General features: G+C 38.4%; 1 protein-coding gene across 4 annotated transcripts in view; it reads left to right on the top strand.

Annotated features, from left to right (window-relative positions):
• Positions 1 to 20,652, top strand: part of GALNT1 (polypeptide N-acetylgalactosaminyltransferase 1) — a 105,949-nt gene that overhangs the window by 21,026 nt on the left and 64,271 nt on the right. For 3 of the 4 annotated variants that reach the window (XM_057371033.1, XM_057371032.1, XM_057371030.1), the window contains exon 1: positions 40 to 315. The exons of the other annotated variant lie outside the window; for it this stretch is intronic. The gene's annotated coding sequence lies outside the window, so the exon portion shown is untranslated. Of the gene's footprint in view, positions 1 to 39; positions 316 to 20,652 lie in introns of those variants that run through there. 4 annotated transcript variants of the gene reach the window in all.

The raw sequence follows: 20,652 nt of genomic DNA, 5'->3' as shown, positions 1-20,652 counted from the left end.
GTGCGGCGCTGCTTTCCCGGCCGCGGAGAGAGGCGGCGAGCAGAGGCGCCGGTTCCCCGTGGCCGTAGCGGCCGCCGCCGGCAGCCCGGCAGTGCAGCGGCAGCGGCGGCCGCGCCTCAACTTGGTGCGAGGCAGCGGCCGCCGCGGCGAGCGGGCGGAGCGCGGCTCGTCCCCGTCCCCGCCGCCGCCCGGAGGATTTACCCTGCGGGACTCTCCTGCTCGGGCGCCCGGTGACAGGCGCGGCAGCGGCGGGGCTGGCGGCGCCCCTCGCCTCGTCCCGGCGTCCGCCCGGCAGCGACGGAGAGGAGGGCCGAGGTGAGTGAGGGCTCCGGGCGCCTCGGGTTCCGCTTCCCCCCGCCCCGCTCCCGGCCGCGCTGGGGCTCGGGGGAAGGGAAGCGCCAAGTTCAGGCAGCGCCGGGCTTCTTCCCTCTCCGGCCGCCTGCGGGGGAGCCTCCGCCTCGGCCGATCGCCGCTTCCTCCGAGCGGGGTGGCCCGGCCGCGGTGCCCGCTCGGGGGCAGCCGCCGGGGGGGACGGGCGCGCACAGCCTGCGGCTGCCTTCCGGCGGCTCCCCGAGGTGCTTGTGACCGGGAGAGGGTCGAGGGGCTGCGGGCGTCCTGTTGCTGCTTCCAGGGGTCGGAGCTGCCGTGTGTCAGCAGCCTCCGGCAGCGTGTCTGTGTGTGCGTGTGTATGTGTGCGTGTAGGGGGGAGTAGCAGGGCAGCATCTTCGGCTCTACCTCTTTACCGCTGTCACATCAAGTTCGTTCAGTTGATGTTTATTACGTAATATGTGACTAATATTTTAGAGTTTATCTTATCTGCTGGGCTCCGGATCAGCCTTATTGTATTTAATTTTAATTCATAAAGCTGAAGAGAGTCAGGGAAGCTCTTTTTCTAAGGGGTTGCCTAATAGAACTTGGTTTTCATGTGACTTTAGCCGTGTTAACAGAGGGTTACTAGCTCCTTCCACTCCAGGAAAGCAGAAGTGTTTGTTGTCTGCCCCCTCCACCTCCGCCCCCCCTTATATTATTAAACATGGGCAAGTTTCTTTAGCTCCACTTGTTTTTAGTAGATTCTGGAACCTGCCACTTTGTGAACTTACAGCGTGAGATACTGAAATAGAAACTGATTTTTGTGCAGCAGYTGCTGAAAGAAATAACTTTTATGGTGATGAACAGGAGTGAAACGGTCTTTTCTGTTTATATAAATGATGTTGGCACTACATGAACTGTAAGCGAACATAGCCAGCAGCTGTGGAAACCAAAACTATGCAACTAACCATGTATTATTATACATTGCTGCTCTCAAATTCACTCCTTTGCAAAGACATTGAAGATCATGCTACCCTGAACACTTGGAACACCACAGAACTCGTTTTTCTTGTAAATACAAAGGATTACTTATCTTGAAGAATGCACTTCACTTTCTAATGCCAGCTTCATCGTTTTCTGTGACTTTGAATTTTGTCTGTGTCCGCCTGTGATGCTGCCCTTTTTTTAAGTGGTAGTGCTAGCACTTTAATTTGTTTGCTGCGTTTTCTCAGGCTTACCTGTGAAACACGAATGTAAACCTGAGACAGTTATTGTCGGTAGGGAAATTGTGGTAGCATGGTCATCTTCAGAAAAATGATACAGATGTTAACCTGTCAAGGACAACACATACAAGCCACCCTTGAGATCAGAGTGATGACAACACGTGGACTGTTACTGGATGATGTGTGTCTGTTCAGAATTGTTAGCTGCATGRATGAGTATGCCTTATTCCTCATGTACCTTGTTCTTGCAGGAATAGGGCAATTCAAAGACACTAATGAAAGTAATGAAAATGCTTGGAAAATACCATGTGACAATCATTCCATAGCCTAGTGGTGAGGTGGTACTGTTTCATTTCTATACAAAGATGTATTCCTCCCCCCTCATCATCTCAAAGTAGATTTGTTCAAATGAGTTCAGGAATAAGCTATACAGAAAAAGAATGGAAGTAATTTAGAATGAATTTCAATGCCAAATAGCTGCTTTAGGGAAATAGTGTCCTGCTGTCCTTTCTTTGTTGCATAAGTTATATGTTGATAAGTTATATGTTAGCTGTAAACTTGTAAAATATTTTTTCTTTTTTCTATCACAAAGAGAATATAATCTTTGTCTTTGGTCTGAGAACAAAAAGCTCCAGGGACATTTATCTAAAAATAAGGTACTTCCAAATACTTAAATCCTTTGAATGCAATTTGCATTGTGTTTTGCTCAAGAGACAAGAGATTCTTGACAGATTTTACATTTTTTATTTTTAGTGACTTTTTTTTTCATTGTAGTGCACATGGTGTCAGACTATCCACATAGCACAGAAGTTGAATCCACAGGACCAGAACGGCATGATCTTGGGCTCTGCAGTGTTCTCCAGCATSTGTCTTTAGGTATCTTCTCATGGAAGTGCAGGGACCATCTCTAGATGCAAGTTGAGCTGTATCAGGAGCTAGTACTTATAAAGAAAAGGAATAGCCTAAAAGTTCAAATAAAATTCTTTGTGTGTATGTGTGTGTGTGTGTGTGTGTGTGTGTTTAAGATGCACTAAAATAACCTTTTAATAGTTGTAGTGATGCTGTTTAAAATGCTGCTGTTTCATAGTTAACCAATCACTTTATCAAGAATTTTGGAGTTCTTTTATCTGTCTTAAATGATAACCAAAATCTGGAAGTATGTGGTGCTGTCCTTCCGGCCAAGTTATAGTGCCTCTTTTGCGTTCTAGTGTTGCTCTTCAGGATCCTGATTTTTCAAAATTGTTTGGAAGGAGGTGGTTTTGGTGCCCCACTCCTTCTTTGCAGGGTCAACATGTTGCTTTTAGTATTGAAATTGTGACACTGGAGTTCATCTGGAGTTCATCTGGATGAAYAGCTCATGACAGATATAAGAAGTGTTAAAGAAGGCCAATGTTGGATTCTTCTGTTATGGTATGGGTCTTGCCCCAATGCTTAATAGAAGTAGGCTTGGATCATTACATGGGATRTTCTTCATCCCAGTCATTTTTTTCTGTCCTCCTTTGAATACTGACAGATTCTATATTATAAAAGTGCTATAAAAATTCTATATTATTCTATATATTCTATATTCTATATAAGTGAATATTTCATTATGCATTGTAACATAAAAGTGTATCTGTGGACTGTATACTTCCCACTTTCACTAAGCAGCATCTTAGTTCTTGAGGTCTAAATTATTTCCCTTCTGTTTACATTTAGTCTWGTTATAACTGTGTTTTTTCGTGCTTTGTCTTCTGAACCTTTCTGTCTGATTTCTCATTTTTACCTAGTCTAATGCTGCAGCAGCCTTTTTCAGGTCATCATTAAGAAMGAAGCACTAGTTTTATATGAAGGCAGTTTTGCTAGTGCTTGGCACTGCTGCTTTTGAATCTTGATACTTTTAATTATCAGCAGCAATGTTCTCATATTGAGCAGAGATCTTCCCCAAGTTCCACAGGGATGCTTGTAATCCTGTTGTTTATACTAGACCTACTTAATTTAGAAGGTTGCTGACCATACTAGTAATTATTTAACTTTCAGTGACAGATCTGCTTTTATTAACATTGACTTTTATCCACCAGTGTATTACCTGTACATCATGGTTGATCAGCTTCCAGTTGGTTACATTTTTGGTCTTATGTACTTGACTAACCTATAAGAACTATAAACTTTTCTACTTTCTTTTTCAGCTCATTAATTAATGCCTTTAAATGTTGCTAGCTTTATGAATCTTAGAAGCTGTTAAACTTTTGCTGTGTTGAAGCTTGATTACATACTCCTAGTTCAAGCTTCCTGTTTCTTAGGTAGGAATAAAATATTTGAAGGAAAATATAACGGACATCATGAAAATATATMTGCAGTGTTGAAATCATGGCTTTTACTCAACGGTTAGCACCAGGTCTATTCCTGACAGAAGTACTCTAAATTTAGCATCCCCAAATAAAATGTTTTAACTGCATCCTTGTTATAAAAGCACTTTGACACCATCTTCCCCTAATTCTGGCAGAGCATTTTTTCCCCTTTACAGTCTTTCTAGCGAGCTTAATCCATTATGTGAAATCAGCCCATTGTAAAAATCAATGGAATTGATATACTTTTAGCTAATGTATTAAAGAGCTAGCTAACTGCTCTATTATTCACTTTTTGATTACTTAAATAYGGTTTTGCACTATGAAATATGAAGGTTCTTTAGGGGCATTTACTTTCGGCAAAATTGGAAGCTTGTGACTTTGAGCACTGCATAAATTATCTCACGCATRTGCTGTTGTAGTAACTCCCAACTCAGGGAGGCATTCTTACCTTTGGGTTCACATAAAGGTCTTTTTATAAACCACAGAACAGAATTAGCTWGAGTTCTAAAGCCCTGAACTATGCACATTACTGAGTAATGGTTTGTAGTTCCTTGTAGGAAGAGCGATTTTTATTCTTCCTGTCTTTGACCAATGGAACTGAACAGTCAGCATTGAAAAGGTGTATTTAGCTCATAACATCAGTTGTCACTGAAAGCAAATTTGCTTGGAGACTTGGTTAGTTAAGAAAAGGTACCCTTGGTGAAAGTCTCCCTAGACTGTCTTTTGATACCATTTACCAGCCTTGTTTTTGTGATCCAGGGCTTTCTTTTCAATTATTAAAAAACCCCACCACAAATTTTTTTTTCATTTTTTTCTCGCTTTCTCCTCCCTTTAAGTGCTAGGTAACGGTGGGATGGAACTTGGCTATCAATTGACTTCACAACATGTTTTTTTCTTTTTTGCCAGAGTACTTCATTTTGGTATTGAAATGGTCAGTTTCATTGCTTTGGAATGAAAAAGTTATCCTCAACAGTAAGAGCTTTGTAACGGTGCCTTTTCATTGGAATCGGTGTTTAATGACCACAGCAATTCTCAYTGATAGCTTCAGCTCGTGAGTTTCTCCTCCATTGTCAGACCTTTTCCAGCATTTAAGAGAAATGTAAAGGCTAGGATTTGATCACTGCTTGTGTTGTGTTGCTRTTCTGTGTAATCTGATGATCCTCAAGACATTTCTGTTTGTTCTCCTGTGAGAATGTACTGCTAGAGGAGAACAGTATAAACCAGCATCAGTTTGCTGCTGTGGAAGTTCACACTCTGGGACSAGTTCATGTACAGCTGCTGTGAAATTCATTTTTAATTAAGGAGGGAAGTGTTTTCATCCTTTTTTTTCCTTTCCTTGTGCCATGCTGGTATCAATTTTCAGAAACTTTRCTCTATTAGAAAACTTATCCAAAAGATAAGCCAATTCAGTGTTTTGCTGTCTAGCTTTAGAGGCAGAATGTGAGAACTGCTCTTTAACTGCTTAATTCTCATCTTRCTTTGTAAGACTTAGTCCTGTAAATTGCAAGCCCGTGTGATATTGTCATTTTTTCTGAAAAATTTATTTAGTTTTCACTCGTACTAATATTGGTTAAGCTGCGCAAATGGTAGAATCTCTAGGATTTATAATTTTGTGGATGGAATTTCTTATTGTAGGTGAACTCTTAGCATTTTTTGTACAAATAGTATTTCTTTGTAATGGGATGCAGAGCTATTTTCATGTTGAGTTCCAATATACCTTCCTGTAAGAGAATTCCTGATGTGCAAATGAAGTCATACAACCAAATTTGTCATCCTTATTATGTGGAACAATTGAGTCAGGGTGATACTGAGCGCYTAAGTTGCTTGTGAAAACTTGTTACAGGCAAGCAAGAGGGTATGTGTCATGTTCTTTGACTTCTTATTTTTCCAGTGCATTAGAATAGACACCAGAGTTTCAGCTGGTGCTTCCTGTCAGCCACAGGAATGATGAGAATAACACAGAGCATAAATATCTCACAATAAGTAGTTTGACAGGAGGCAGGAGTACTGCTCTGATTTTACAGGCACCACGTGATGAAGGCCAACAGAACCTGAAGAACTTGAATGCCAATCTGTTTACTTTTCCATAGCCACAGGTCATTGTTATCTCTTTTTCATGCCTTTTAAGCCTGCACTCAGTATGCTAGCAGTGCTTTAGTGCAAATTGTGAATGATAACCAGAATGATGCTGAAAATTAAAGGGGAAGTGATAATGCCAGGATTCTTCCAGGGAGAGAGAAACAATSTTTGCTTGATTGTTTGTTGTATTGTTTGTTTTGGTTTGGGTTTTTTTGTTAATTTTTCATGAGTCTGTGAGGAGCAAACCAGAGGATGGGAAGCTGGTAACAGGTTGGAATCAATTGTCAATATGTAGAGAGATTTGAAAGTGCTTATTACATAACTTAATGGAGTAGCTGACTGAAAAGCAGAATGAAAAATTGATCAAATGACCATGGATGTCTATAAAGACAAAGACGTATTTAGTGATGGTCTGAATCACAGAATATGTTGAGTTGGAAGGGACCCACAAGGATTTTCGAGTCAAACTCATGTCCCWGCAYAGCACCATCCCCAARAATCAAACCATGTGCCTGAGAGACCATTGTCCAAACACTTCTTGAACTCTGTCAGGCTGGTTGGCCACTTCTTTGGGAACCTGGGCACTTCCAGTGCCTTACCACTCTCTGTGTGAAAAACATTTTCCTGATATCCAACCCAAACCTCCCTAGACATAACTTCATGTCATTCCCTTGGATCCTGTCACTGGACACAAGAGAGATCAATCCTTCTTCCTTCACGAGGGGATTTGTAGGCTGTGATGTGGTCTTCTCTCAATCTCCTCCAGGCTGAACAGACTAAGTGACCTCAGCCACTCTTCATAGGGCTTCCCCTCAAGGTCCTTCACCATCTTTATTGTCCTCCTTTGGACTTTCTCTAGTAGTTTAATGTACTTTTTGTATTGTGGTGCCCAAAACTGCCCGCAGTGTTCGATGTGAGGCTGCCCCAGTGCAGAGAAGAGCAGGACAATCCCCTCCCTTGACCTGATGTCACTATAACAGTGTTCAGAACTGAGTTTAATAATTGTGACCAGGTTGAACAAGGACTAAGATCGAGGATAAAGCTGTCTCTCACCCCAACCAAAAGTGGGTAACAAGCAGGTGTAATTTCAGGAGGTTGGTTCTTTGCTAGGTGTTATTTTTTAAAAAACAAAGAAAACGAACCACAATATGCTTCCGAATCTTCAGATGGTCCAAATGCGTATTAGTTGTGGATGAAAAAATAAGATTGATCAGAGTTGTCTTTTCRCTCTGTGACATTCATCAGTTTGATTACCACTATGAATAATTTAACATTAAGAACAGCCCAGGCTCTTRTGTGCATATCCTGTTCATTATGTTTCTGCGTTAAATACTTTCAATTGAGAACATTCACTGATGGAGCACTTTTGAAGTATCTTTAAGGACTCATTTAGGTTAAAATTAAACTAATGGATTTATTTAATTTTGGGTTCGTTATGTACTCAGAGTAATWGGGATTGATACACTTTTCAAACACAGAAGCTGAAACCTAATTTTAGGTTTGCACTAATTTTAGGTGCAAACCCCAGCTTTGACTATTGTTTTCAGACTATACTCTTTAAGGAATAACTTCCATTTCTCTTGATTAGAGTATTAATTTGGATGTCCAGTTTATGAGTTTGCCATAAAGAAGTTAAGTATGCATTTTCACATAACTTGGGTTTTTTAGATTATTTTGTGGTTTTAAACTGTGCTGCCTATGGTTTGTTGTGAATGAAACAAATGTCTACTATCTTTATCTTTGAAAAACGGTTGAAGACAGCTCACCAGAGYAGTCCTGTCCCAAAGAGATACTTGAATAACAGCTCTACTTAGAATAGCCAAGAATCCCCCCACCCCTGCCTGCTAGCAGTGTGTGACTTTGTTCACCCCTTTGCCAATATACTCTTGCAATTTTTTCTTTAGGACTTGCTGATTAGAAGTTTAAGAAAGATAGGTACTCAAATTAGTAACAGTTTAGTAAACTTCTTTTGTTTTCAGTTTTCAAATTCTGAAGATAGTGGGCGCATGAACACATCATACAACAAATACTAAGCTTCCTAAAAGTGCAGCAGAGATGGTATGATTTAAGCATATTTATTTGAAAGACATATTTGAAGAAGAAAGAAACATAAAGGCCCTCTGCCTGCAAAGAATGGTTATAAAGTTGAAGTGTTTTTTCAGACTGACATTTCTAAATATTTGATTTTGTGGTTTATTTTTGTGAGTTAAAAGCCTCAGAAATGTCCTTCAGTAACTTCAGGGAGTAGGAAAGCACAGTACCACCTCCAGGAGCCTTAATGCAAGTCAAAGATACACTCTTTGTACCTTCTTACAGTTTTTGAAAGGCATTTGAATTCTTAYTGTGACTTGCTCCTTTCCCCAGTGCTGTGTGTTACAGATATGATAGTAAAGTCCACTAAGTTGAATGTATGTTTGCTTGAARCTTCGCTTTAATCTGATTATCTGGCCTCTCTGAAGAACAGCCTGGCAACCTTTTGGAAATGTGGTCTGAGATAGCTGTGAGAAGTGGTCCCTTTCCTTCAGCTTCTACTKTGGTTTTATTGGGCACCGAAGTGAACAGGGAGAATAAGTGACAGGAAGGATGCCCAGGAATTCTTTATTCTTTGTCAAGTTCTTTGCTAAAACAGAACAGAGTGGGGCAGCTGCTGATCTGTTAGATGGCATACTCATCAAAAATGTTTTAGTTTGTTGATTTTTTTTTCAGCATCAAATTGGTTCTATGTGTGGTATCACAAGTTTTATGARCATTGGAATAAAATAATTTCAAATTGCATAGATCGACATCAACCTTAAGGACAGTTTAGGCTACGCAGAGTTGCAGAAGTAAATGCTTGATAACCTAGCCTTCAAAACAAATGATGTGCTGAGAGCTTAAAATTAWTGTTAGTATAACTTTAGAAAAATAGTGTTCGTTATAGGTTTTGTGTGCTTTAAAATTTGTATTTGGTGTTTGGCTGTAGGTAGAGTCATTGAATTGCTGGGAGCTGGATTAATATTTTATCAAGTCTAAAGTTGTATGTTGGTAGTTAAAATACTACTTGGYTGTACAAATTGTTAAAGAAGAGAAAAGCAGTGGTCCCGTGCCTGTCCAGTAACACGAACAGACTCCTGCGGAAATTATTAAACAATTCATCAACTCTTGTAAAAGGGCACTTGGAAGAGAGATACTTAAATGTGGTACATCAGAGGTTCTGAAGAAAATSTTAATTTAGATATTCAAAAGGCATGTGGTACAGCCTTTTTTTTTTGCTGTTGCAAAATCAAATACTATTTTGTTAGGTTATTCACATTATTCTGTTACRGTGTCATGTCATCAAATGAAAGAGTATTAAAAAAGCATGAAGAATTCTAGGAGTCTGCTGAGCAACCAGAGCTGGTTAAAACATTTTAAAGCGAGGAATATATTAGGTTTTCAGACTCAGCACAAAACTTCTTTTCTCTAGCAAAATACACTTGTCAGATTCTGTATCTAATTTTGCACTGCAGTTCTAAACTTTATACCTGCACTGGTTAATTAAAAAAAAATACTGTAACCAATGCCCAAAGGAAACAAAGTAATCTTGTATATTAAATTTGTTAAATCTTAAAAAAAAAGAAACTCTATAAAAACGATTCAACCAAACCTCTTATTACTAGATATTATTATCTTTCCTTTCTTCCTCATGTTTCTTTCTTTCAGTTGCTTTTGGATCTTGCAGAGATGTCAAATAACATCTTTTATTCTGTCTTTCCATGTCCAGGAAAACTAATCACTCTTCTGCAAGCAGTTAATGCTTGAAATCCACTGTGTGCAAGAAACCAATTGACCCAATCTCAGCTGGGATCTGATTCATGAAAGTACAACAATATGTAATTTTCTTGCGTTGGATCATATCAGAGCTTTCTTATGCATCATCATGACTATTCATTCTCTCCCCCAAATTGTGCTTTTCCAAATACAGTAAGAACTTCTAAGAGCTTGAGACAGTGGTTTCTCTATATTTCGTGAATGTTATGTGTGTATGATAGGCATCTAAAGATTCCTTTTTAAACCACGTTTTCCTCTGTATGGAAAACCTCATAAAAGATCTTGGCTTCTGCCAGGAAAACAATGCCTTTTATTTGGTTGGGATTTTTTTATAGCGTGTCTCATGTTATATGCCATAGAGTTGAATAGCAGTAAGCTGTGATCACTAGTTTGCACTAATCTCCTAGTTTGGATCACTAGCATTTTTTATCGAAGAATCCAAAATGAGGTGGTTTTTAAAGGTGAACAGACTTCCTTTATGACTACTTCTGTGCAGAAGAGTTAAATACCATGCACATCAGGTACTTCTTTCCAAATTAAATGTATGACCTTGCAGTCTTACAGTTGAAAATTGCTGGATTTTCAACTCTGTGGCAATAAAAACATTTGAAACCAACTTTCTTACAACCAAACCATCTTTTATTGCAGAGGCAAATGAAATTATGATTCACTACCGCTTCCGTCTGCAGGGATGAGCTGTATGGGATATTTATATGGAAGAAGAAACTCTCATAATTCTGAGAGGTTGTTTGGCTCCGTGTCTGTCACTTGTAAAATGCYGGCTAATTGTTAGTTTAAAACAGCTCATATCAATTATTGTTCTAGCATACTACCTTGAGTTTCCATAACTTGTGATTTCTCCCTTTCTTCCATTTGTTTATGTAATGAGTGGTTGGGTGTATCATTAATTTTATTCAGAAGAATGTGGTAATGATTCAAGAATGAGAGTGGAGAAATRTATCTGAAGGAAGTAAAAATAATAGAAATTGCTAGTAATTTGGGGGTTTTGATACATAGTTTCACATGCCTTAGAGATCTGGTTGTCTGAAACTGAAGCTTAGTGTTTTTCAGGAAATCATCACTTTTAGTGTAACTCAAGTATTTAAATCTATAAAAAAAGGAAATTACCTCAAAGCCAGCTAACTGAGAATGTTCATTTTATGGTACTGGTGCTTGGAGAATATCCAGAAAAGAAGCAAGGTCCTGTATTTTCCTTTGCATGTGAGTTTTTGGTATAATTTACTTTACTAAAGGTATTTCAATGTAGTTTGAATAACTTAATGGGKTTTTTTATGTTTTAAGAACTTGTTAAACTGTTACATAAAAGGTAAACTAGGATATGTYCAGGGAGAGAGACAAGACTTCTTTAAGAGAAAAGTGAAGACTGGCATATTTGAAGTAAATTGAAATGCAGTTATGGTCAGGCATATTGAAAAGGAAATGATCGCAATGGCCCAACTGACAAACACTGTGTTTAAAATTTCCTTATCCAAGTCTTAGGTTTTGAAAAAAGGAGCTTGGCTCTTTGGTGTTGTCGGGAACTGGAAAGTTTAGCCAGTCTTATGCATACTTGTTGAAGAATTATCTTCCTTTTCCAGAAGGGATTTGTTTCAGATGGAAGGGCAAAAAGGCAAAAAATATTTCTAAAAACTTGAATGTTTATGGAGGAATATAACTGAAAAGCCTCCAAGCTTATGAAGTCAACTGTGTATAGGCTAGGGAAATTTTAAGACACTTCTGTGTTAAAACTGTGTATATRTCTGAAAATCTTTGCATTTACTGTAAATGAAGGTTTATAGAAGAAACACTGTTTTTCATTCAGCTTCAAAAAGAAAGATGAAGATGTATAARTATTTTTTTTAAATATCACTCCTTCAGGAGAGAAAAGTTAAGGACAAAACTTTAGTATGCAAAAAGTAAATACACAAAACTTGAAAGCTGTTGGCTTTGCGTCCATATGTATGGATCAAATTCCAGACTTAAATGATGGGAGGGGCATTTCCCTGGGTGTACCACCACTGTCTGGGGTTCTGTTCCCTGCCCACAGTTTGTCTGGTTTCTGGTCATAGGTCAAATATGGTGACATCATGCACTGTGGTAGTCCTTTTTGTAAAAGTTAATAGTGTTTTTACTTGAACTTGCAACAAAAGTCAGGCAACAAAAGTCATGTTGGCTGGAGAGAAAGAGTTGCCTTTTTGATGCAGTTTGCTCTCCTGCTCTGTTCACCTGTGGCCCTCCATCATTCTTACCCTGTGCCCCTACCACCCTCCTGCACCAACTTGTAGATGGCTTTTAGTCATACTTGATGGGTAAAAATACCCAAAATATTAAATTGGCTCAATTTTGGAGAAAATTGAAGAAAGGCATCTCAACAGTTACCTGTTCCTTTCTAGCCTGCAATGTTCAGCAATGAGCCATGCTTTTGACTGGCCAGGTGGAATACCTAAACTTTGGAACAATCCCTAGCATCTGATACCACTTGATGATTTGATAATCAAGAGACATAGGGAAGATGTCGTAATATTGTGGGGGGAATGGACATTTTGGAGGTGGAGGGATAAAGGAGAGCTGGTAAGGGGCAGCAGCAGCAAGGTTCTGAGGTTATTGCTGTCTGTGGGACATAAACCCAAAAGTTCTGCTTTTCTGCAAGGCAGGATAAATTGTTTTAACAAGGTCTGTTTGCAGATAGAACTGTAATTTATTTCTAAGCGTCGACATTCCGTCAGACTTTTTTTCTGCATGCTGCGGCTGGTACTGCAGCTGGTCCTTTTAAATTATAAAAAAGTATCCAGCTGCCGCTACAGGGTAGTTTTTTAGAAGAGCGTTGTGGTAAAAGTTAAACCGCTTTGCTTGCATTAATGGAGGGTTGATCATGTTTCTTTTCCCTGAAACAATTTTCCACAGTTTGCTTAGGAACTGTTCTGTTTGAATTTATGGACAGAGTTATTTTCTTCTTTTTTACTCTTAATGGGAATAGTTGAAAGTTGCTCATAGAAGAGGTAATTAGCTGATAAAGTGTCCATTTTGTAAGTATGACATCTTCTGTTCCTCCATTGGAAAACCGAAGAGGAGCATGGGAGAGCAGAGTAMAGACAAGATGAGTAGATAAATGCATTGTTCATGCATGTAAAGCATGTGAGCTGATGTAATAAGGGAGAGTGATAACCTAGGCTGTTTGCTTTCTGAATCACATGAGGGAAAGAAGGAAAGAATCTCAATTTACGGTCTTCATGCTTATATTTTCTGCACTAAAATTTAACCAGATACCTTATTCTTACTGAGAAATTTCTTTCTTAGCTGTGACAGCTACTTGCATGGAATAGTGGTATGAGAACATTATTAGAGCAACTTTCTGAAATTCAAAATGTGATAAAGAAACTTTAAAATTGAATTGTTGAATATTTAGTTATGACCTTGTTTCTTTGGTGGACATGTGTTCTACACTGCAGCATCATAGGAGCCATTAAGAAAGACTTCTTATATTGCAAATTRTAATATAAACATAATAATATTCTTCATTTTTCTGAATGAATGCTACTAGATGGTACAATTTTAAAGAGTTGACTGTTACTAAAATGAAATGTTTATGTAGGAATGGACATACTTTTCATATTGTTGTCACCTATACTTTGATTCCTATTTTTACCTGAATGATTTGCTTTTTTGTGMATGYCATATGTAATATTAAAACAACTTTMTTGGCATAAAYCAGTGTAATCATGAAAGGAGTTGGTTACTTCAAGCCTTGAAATKAATAAGTCCTAAGAAAAACTAAACTTGTGCACTTAAGGTGCACTGTAATTATTTTTTCATCTGTTGCTGATGGTTATTTGAATTACATGTTTGTGTTGATCTTTCTAACAGGGATTGCACTGCATGTTAGCAAAAAATTCCAAATTGCATRTAATGTAAAACATCCTGTTACACTCAAATTTCCTGTCGTTCTGGTGATGTTCATGAGTCACCGACATACTTTTCGAAGTAATATAAGTAAATCATTGGGCCTGAATATCAAAATACTGTACTGCTGGCTCCTCAGCTTGTAATGATTTCAGTAAGTAACTTGTAAACAGCAAAAGGCTAACTCTGCCTCTACTTTAAGAAAAATAACCCAAAATCTGATAGTGGGACGTTGCTTTGTGGAAAACTGTTACAGAAGTAGATTGCCTCAAAGAGCAAATATTTAAGATTGAGGAAAATTGGTATTGGATGGCATGAGTGATGCTACCAAGTAGCAGATAAAGGTAGTTTGCATTGTGTCAGAATTAGAGGCTTTGGCAGGTGTTTGTTGGGAGCTCAAAATAAAGGTAATCAGGCAGTGGGAAACATAAAACATTTAGGAAAAGGGAACAGAARAGTTGGCAAGAGAGAATAAAATGGRAGGGAATGTTTTGCTCTAGAAGRTAACAAMAATATTTAMATGGYTAAATATGACTATTTCTTTKGTCAATAATGATGTTACARAGGTATAGCAAGGTAATTAGTAAAAGAGATGGCAAATCCAGAACTGTTAAGAGAATGTTGGAGTGTTGATTGGGGACAATGTAACTACTGGCAGGTAAAATTTTGACTAGCATTATTAGCTTGTCTAGCCATTTTCACATAGGAAAAAATCAGTTTGATCGTCTTCCTTCCTGCCCCTCTTGACTCTGAAAAGGGTAAAATTTAATCTTAACATAGGATTTCGTTTCCAGGAAAGTACCAGTGAGATTTTTGCAAGATCTGTGATTGGTTTATATACCCCCGTAAAATATAGATTAGGCACATTTTCTGCTAGGGCACATTTTACAGCCTAGGGCACAWCAATATTGTCCTGGGGTGTGTTGGAGTAACTGCTGGGAAGGTGGGAAAGACAGTTTATGTTTTTGGATAAAACCTGTTGTCTGTTGAGCAAAACCATGGACCAAATATAAGAAATTAGATGTGCGTGTTCTTTAAGTACTTGTCATTTTCTTTTACATTCATGTGCTGATGTTATCACTGAACTATAAGTATTTTACAAATTTTTTTTTTGCTGTATTCATTCTTGCTGAATAAGCAGAATGTCTTTATGGTTTGGAAAATCAAATTTAATTTTCCATTCTGTATATAATTTTCCCATTAATATGGAAGGTTGATAAGGCTTTTGCTGAAAGCATCATATTTAAGTCATCACATTTTTATTTAGAGTTTATTTAGGACTTGCTTTCTGGAAGTGTGCAACACTTTTTGCTATAAATCTAAGAGCAATGCTGACAAATCASTGGTTGGAGCATTCTTGGTCTGTAGAGCACTTCAGCTTGCAAAGCAAATATCCATTCTCAGCATTCACTATTCTTTTGAAGCTGATGAAGCATTTGAGCTACATCTTATAAGTTGGTTCTTCTTAATTTTATGTCAAAGTAATTTGAAGCTAAATGTTCATTTATCATCATGGAAATCCACTCAGGTATTTTGACACATGGATGGGCTTTTGTTTTGATGGGAGCCACACAGGGAGGAACTTGCAAGCCAGAGATTTTCAGTTGCAGAGGGAGATTTTAGAAATGCTGTTTGAGCTGGCACTGCTTTCTCTTGTTCAGTTACTAGTGATGAGTTGARTTTGAGTCTTTAAATATCATGGTACATTTCCTAACCTATACAAAAAAGTTATTTGATACTTTCCACCTGAGCCAATGTTAAGAAGTMATTTGCAAAGTATATAACTTTGTCAAACAGTTGAGCTGAGAGCTGAATGAGTTGGGAGGCTTGGTTTTGGCCTGTCATGAGGTGGGCAGAAGTGTTGAGAGCTCCCTGCTTGCTTTGCTGCATGGCAACTTAAACATTTTGGGATAAGTGGTGTAAGACAATATAGTACTTCCAGAGAATTTTCCCTTCTGTCTAAAGGAGTAGAAATAATCCAGTGTTGATTGAACAGAAGTAGTACATTAATTTTTTTAATTGCTTTTTATTTCATTGTATTTTTAAAAGGTGTCTTCATTCATTTTGATGCTTGCTGAAATGCTCTACAGTATAGCATATCTACTTATCAAATAAAAAGTTCAGATTTTACTCTTCTGTAAATCATAGTTCTCAATATTCTGGCCTTCCTTTCAGCATAGCATGTGCCTAGCCTACTTGTTTCACTATTTTATCTTTTGTAATTTTGTTTCCAGGGGTTGATTAGAAACTTAAGCATTCTGCATGTTTTCATATTGCTGCCTGGCTTTTGATGTACACTAGGATGAGCTTCTATATGGAAGTTTCCAGTTTCATCTCTTTCTGGAACATTCAAGCAAGAAATCATTTCTTCAACCCTGCACCAGCCAGGTGTTTAAGGAAGCAATTCATGTCTTTCCAGTTAGTGAAAATGCTAAATGGTCAAATTCATATCTGAATAACAGATTCAGATTTCCAGATAGATTTCCAGTAATGAAAGTTTCTCAGACCCTGAAGCATTCTGCCAAATACCAGATTAATAATCCTTTCCTCATGATGTTRTGATGTAATTAACATTGTTTCTGGTCCAGCTGCTAAAGAGGTGCYTAAATTGAGGTGGAAAACTGATAGAGAATTACTGAAAACCACTGCAGAATTGGAGAAAATAGAAGATATAATTACCACATAATAGGCATGTTGAGATTTTGTGTAAGAACAGTGGCAACTCTCAAAATTTAAGAATTAGGTTGTTAGTTTCATGAGTCTACCCCTGCTGCTGAAGTAAAGTCTTTTCCTGGTCATTCTTTCCCTTCCTTAGGCAAGTATTGTGAAATAGATTGCAAAAATTTTTCAATTGCAGTATATTTCTGTGCTGAATTAGCTCTAATCTGTACCCAACTGTGATGCTGTCAAAAAGGAGTGTGGGATAGAGCAAATGCTTAGGGACCAGGGGATGTATTTTGCAGTTCTTGAGCTGCAGTGCTGATTTTCAGTATTCTTGACTTTTTTTTCCCCTTGTTTTAAGCATGATGTATATGTAAACTGCATACTGAAGTATCTTTTGGGTTTGTGCTTGTAAAAGGAAGGATGCTGYAAACAGCTGACTGACTCAGCAATTAGTAAATCAAGTGAAATTGGATATTTCTAGGAAGAAACCTTAAGGTTTGCAGCATGATTTGGGAAACTGTGGGCTGGATTGCTGCATTGCCAAAGGCTGCATTAAAACAGCAGTGCTTTTTTTAGAAAAGCTAATTCATTGGGTTATTGTCGCAGTTTCCTCATCCTTGTTTTGACAGTGTTAATAGCTCTCAGGATTCTGTTTCAACTACCTGAAAGTACTTACTGGCTTCACAAAAAAGGGACAAGAAAAAAATTAGGATCTGTATTACTGACTGAATCCATTGTTTTGGAAACTTGATAACGTAATGTTTCCTGTGTTCCTCCATGGTAAACAAAACTTCCTGAATTAGGGACCATTATCTCACCTGAAGCCAGAAAAAGTTTGCCTGCTTTATTTTACTTAGAAGAAAGGAATATTTTGTTGCTGTTGTTTAAAATGATCTTCCTACTCTTGCAAGTGAGAGATGATAGTCATTTGTCAGCTCAGCCAAATTTCAGATACTGTTGCAAGCAGCAGAGCTTTGCCTGAAGGCAGATGCATATATCCGAAACTAGAATTTCTGTGGGAGGGTTAGTATTTGTGCATGAAGACATATGCTCAGTCAAGCAGTTTGTTGGTTTGGGTATGTTTTCTCCTGTTGACACTGACAGACAGTCTTACTGAAAAGCTTTAAATCTGGCAGAAGGCACAAAACCATTCCCTCTTCACTATTTATTTCCTTCACCACAAAATTTTGGTTTTAAATAGAACATTAATATCTTCAAAGAACTGCGTCCCAGGCCAGGCTTTTTTTTTTTTTTTTTCCCTAGAGAAGGTTCTATGTATTACTTCTGTGCCCTAGGGTAAGTTTTTTCTAAAGGTTTGCTTTTGTGTACTGCAAACATAACTGTTCCCCGAGTTAAAGTCCTCCTAATAAGCAGTGTGTTATTTTGGACTTTGGAGTTATGATGCGCTCATTCACCTCTTAAACAGCTGTCTCTAAGATTTCCATTACTTACTAATGTTTTAATGTGTGATAATATAAGCTTGTGGACAAGAATACAATTTTCTCATTTTCCTCTTTGATTAACAAGTGCTAATTACATAGTGCAAGAGACTACTTCCTGTTTGATTTGTGAGGGTTTTTTATGGTTTCATTTGGTTCCTAAGTTAGCAAATATATAAACAGCCTTTTTTAGCTCTGTATACAGCCACAAATGATTTAGTTTAAAACTCTMATATTTATATTTCTTTTGCAATGAAGCTATAGAGCTGAATAGACGATAGTCTGTCTCATGYCAGAGTGGTGCAAGAAATGATTACTCAGTGTCTAAAGAGACATAATTGGATGTGTGGAGCAGTGGTTTTACTTTGGGGATTTTCTACCACTTAGCACTTTGTTTATTATCTTYGTGAGAAAATATTAATATCATTGAGGTCCTTTGTAAATGTTGAGAAGCATTGTGYAAATGTGACATTTGCTTTTACAAATTTGCCGGTTGATTTATTTCAAGTACTGCCTCTTGTGAATGGCAAATCTTAAGATCTTGCTCAGTTACCTCGCCCTCCCACTTTTCTCACTCTTAAGTAATGTGCTATAGTTCTCGCTATAATACTCTGTGTGTGTGAATTCAAAAACTCTAAGCCTTTGATTAAAAGTAGAACAATTCTGCAGTTCGCTTTCTTTGCATATGGGATAGAGTTGCTGTTGCTTTATTATCCCACAGTTAATGCTTGCAAGCTGATTTCTTGGCCCATGGAAAGCAGAGGTTGTGGTCTTTTGAGCACCATTAAAGCAGTGTGTTTTGGATGCCTGTAATTTTGCATCCTCTTGATCATCTCTGAGGAAATGGGAAATATTTGTAGTTACTTCCCTCTGTAGTTCCATTAGTAATTATTAGTGGAAATGAAGAAACTGGGTATGGCAAGAACTCGTGTGCATTTTTTTTCCCCCTAAATTCTCTTCTCCCATGCCATACACACCTGTAAGCTTTACTATTGTCTGGGTGTTTTGCATCAGATGAAAGAAAGGGAGGCTACAGATTATTCATTTAAATATTATACTGAGAATATAACAGGTAGCTTTCCTGAAGTCCTTTGCGTGCTGTTGAAGAAAGCATTGATCATAGGGCACGCAATTTTACAGAAGGTAAAATTTGTGAGGGCAGCTGTCCTTGATTTTAATGTAGTTATGTATTTAACTATTTTTTTATTCGTAATTAAATAGGATGCTTTTCTGCTCAATAGAACGGGCAATTTTTACCTTTTTCTGATGAGTTAGGGAAGACTAGAAAATGTTAATCAGAAAGCACCATCTTTCTCAGCTGAAGGGATCCTCTGTTTCTTTGCCAGCGCTAATATTATGTACACTTTTTCTAGCAAAGAGCAGTGTTCTGAAAATGGAAACTGAGCCACATTTATACCAACTAAGTGAAGAAACTCAYGCTGTGTACATGGCTTGTGCACATGCACACACATGAATAGGTAGTTGGGTTTACTGCAAGTTTGCACCCTGAAGGGGCTGATGACTCTGCCTGGTTGCTGCTACTGCTCTAAGGCTGTTGCCATACGTGTGCTTTTGGAGGAAGATGGGAATTTGATCTATTAGAGTAAGCAATAACCATCTGATGTCTCCTGGACTTCATGTCACTTGTGAAGAGCTGCTGGTGAGGTCTGAAGTCAGTGCYCTTTACACAGGAAATGTGTTGTCTRTAGTGTCAGGGATGTGCATCTGCTGCTGGTCCCACCTGAGCTCATCCAAGCAAGGRGTGAGAGGACAAGACTGGAGTTGCAATTGGATAGGAAGGTGGAGTTTTTAGAGCTCAGTCTTTATGTTTTCATAGCCTATTACAATAGAAACATTACTGGGAAACTACACTACCCACTCTCTATAAACAAACAGTGCAAACAAAAAACTTCACTTGACACAATTTTATTTTTTTTTTGACTTCTGGGTTCCTTCATAGTGAGTGTTTTGTCAATTGAAGGAGCTGAGAGGTGTCTAATGCATTTTGCACTGTGGCTCACATCCTCCATACACACCCGTGCTGGTTGCTTTGCATGCTTGTGAAACAATGAGGGTAGTGTTTCCTGGTGGCTGAAGAGAAGGTGCAGAGGGTGTCTGCCAGCTCGCAGCAGTCAACACACAACTCTTTGTTGATAGTCCCACTGGAGGCAAGCATGCCTGGATTGATGCTCTGTGCGCCCACTTAAAGCTGATGTAAGTTAATGCTATCAAAATAAACTGATGTTGCTGATTGCCTTACTAATGTTTTTGAATCATGATAGTTAAGAAAGATTTCTATCATCTTTACAAACGTGCAGCACTTCTCTTTTCCTGATTTGTGAATAATTTGGAGGTTTGTCTTGCTGGAGAGCARTTGTGAGGTTATGAAAGATAGCTTTTTTTTTTTTTTAATTGAGTTGAACAATTCTGTGTAGGTAGTTTGAATTATGAAAAAGCTGTTTTTTACAGTCCAAAGAGATTTAGTAATGAGGCTGAATATGACAGTAGACATTTCTTTGGTGAGAGCAATAGACTGTCTTGTATTTTGTTTTCYTGGTGCTTTCCAGAAGTGTAGTACTCTCATGCAACATGAAAATGAGCTTTGCAGTACTCTTGATATGGGGGTAGTGGGGGTAGGGGTTGGGGTGTGTTTTACAATTGACTTCTAAGGATCACATTTACTTCAAAATACCTCTGTGGGGGTGTTTGTCCCTTTCATACACTGCTTGTGCTGGCTTGGGTTGCTTTGAGTCCCTGTCCCCATGTGCTGCAGGAGGCCTGTGAGAGGAAGGTGCTGTTGTGTTGTTTGCGTGGCTGCGTGTGCCAGAATCATTGCTTGGTTGGTGAACAGCCTGTCAGTGAGGGCCAAGAACAGGAATGACRCACACTTCAGATGTCAGCCTGATCAAAGCAACTGTT

This window comes from Malurus melanocephalus, unplaced genomic scaffold (genome assembly GCF_030028575.1).
Source record: "Malurus melanocephalus ecotype Western Australia unplaced genomic scaffold, MMel_1.1 scaffold_138, whole genome shotgun sequence".
NCBI lineage: Eukaryota > Metazoa > Chordata > Aves > Passeriformes > Maluridae > Malurus > Malurus melanocephalus.
Note: the sequence above shows the minus strand (reverse complement) of the source record. Positions and strands in the feature narration are given on the sequence as shown.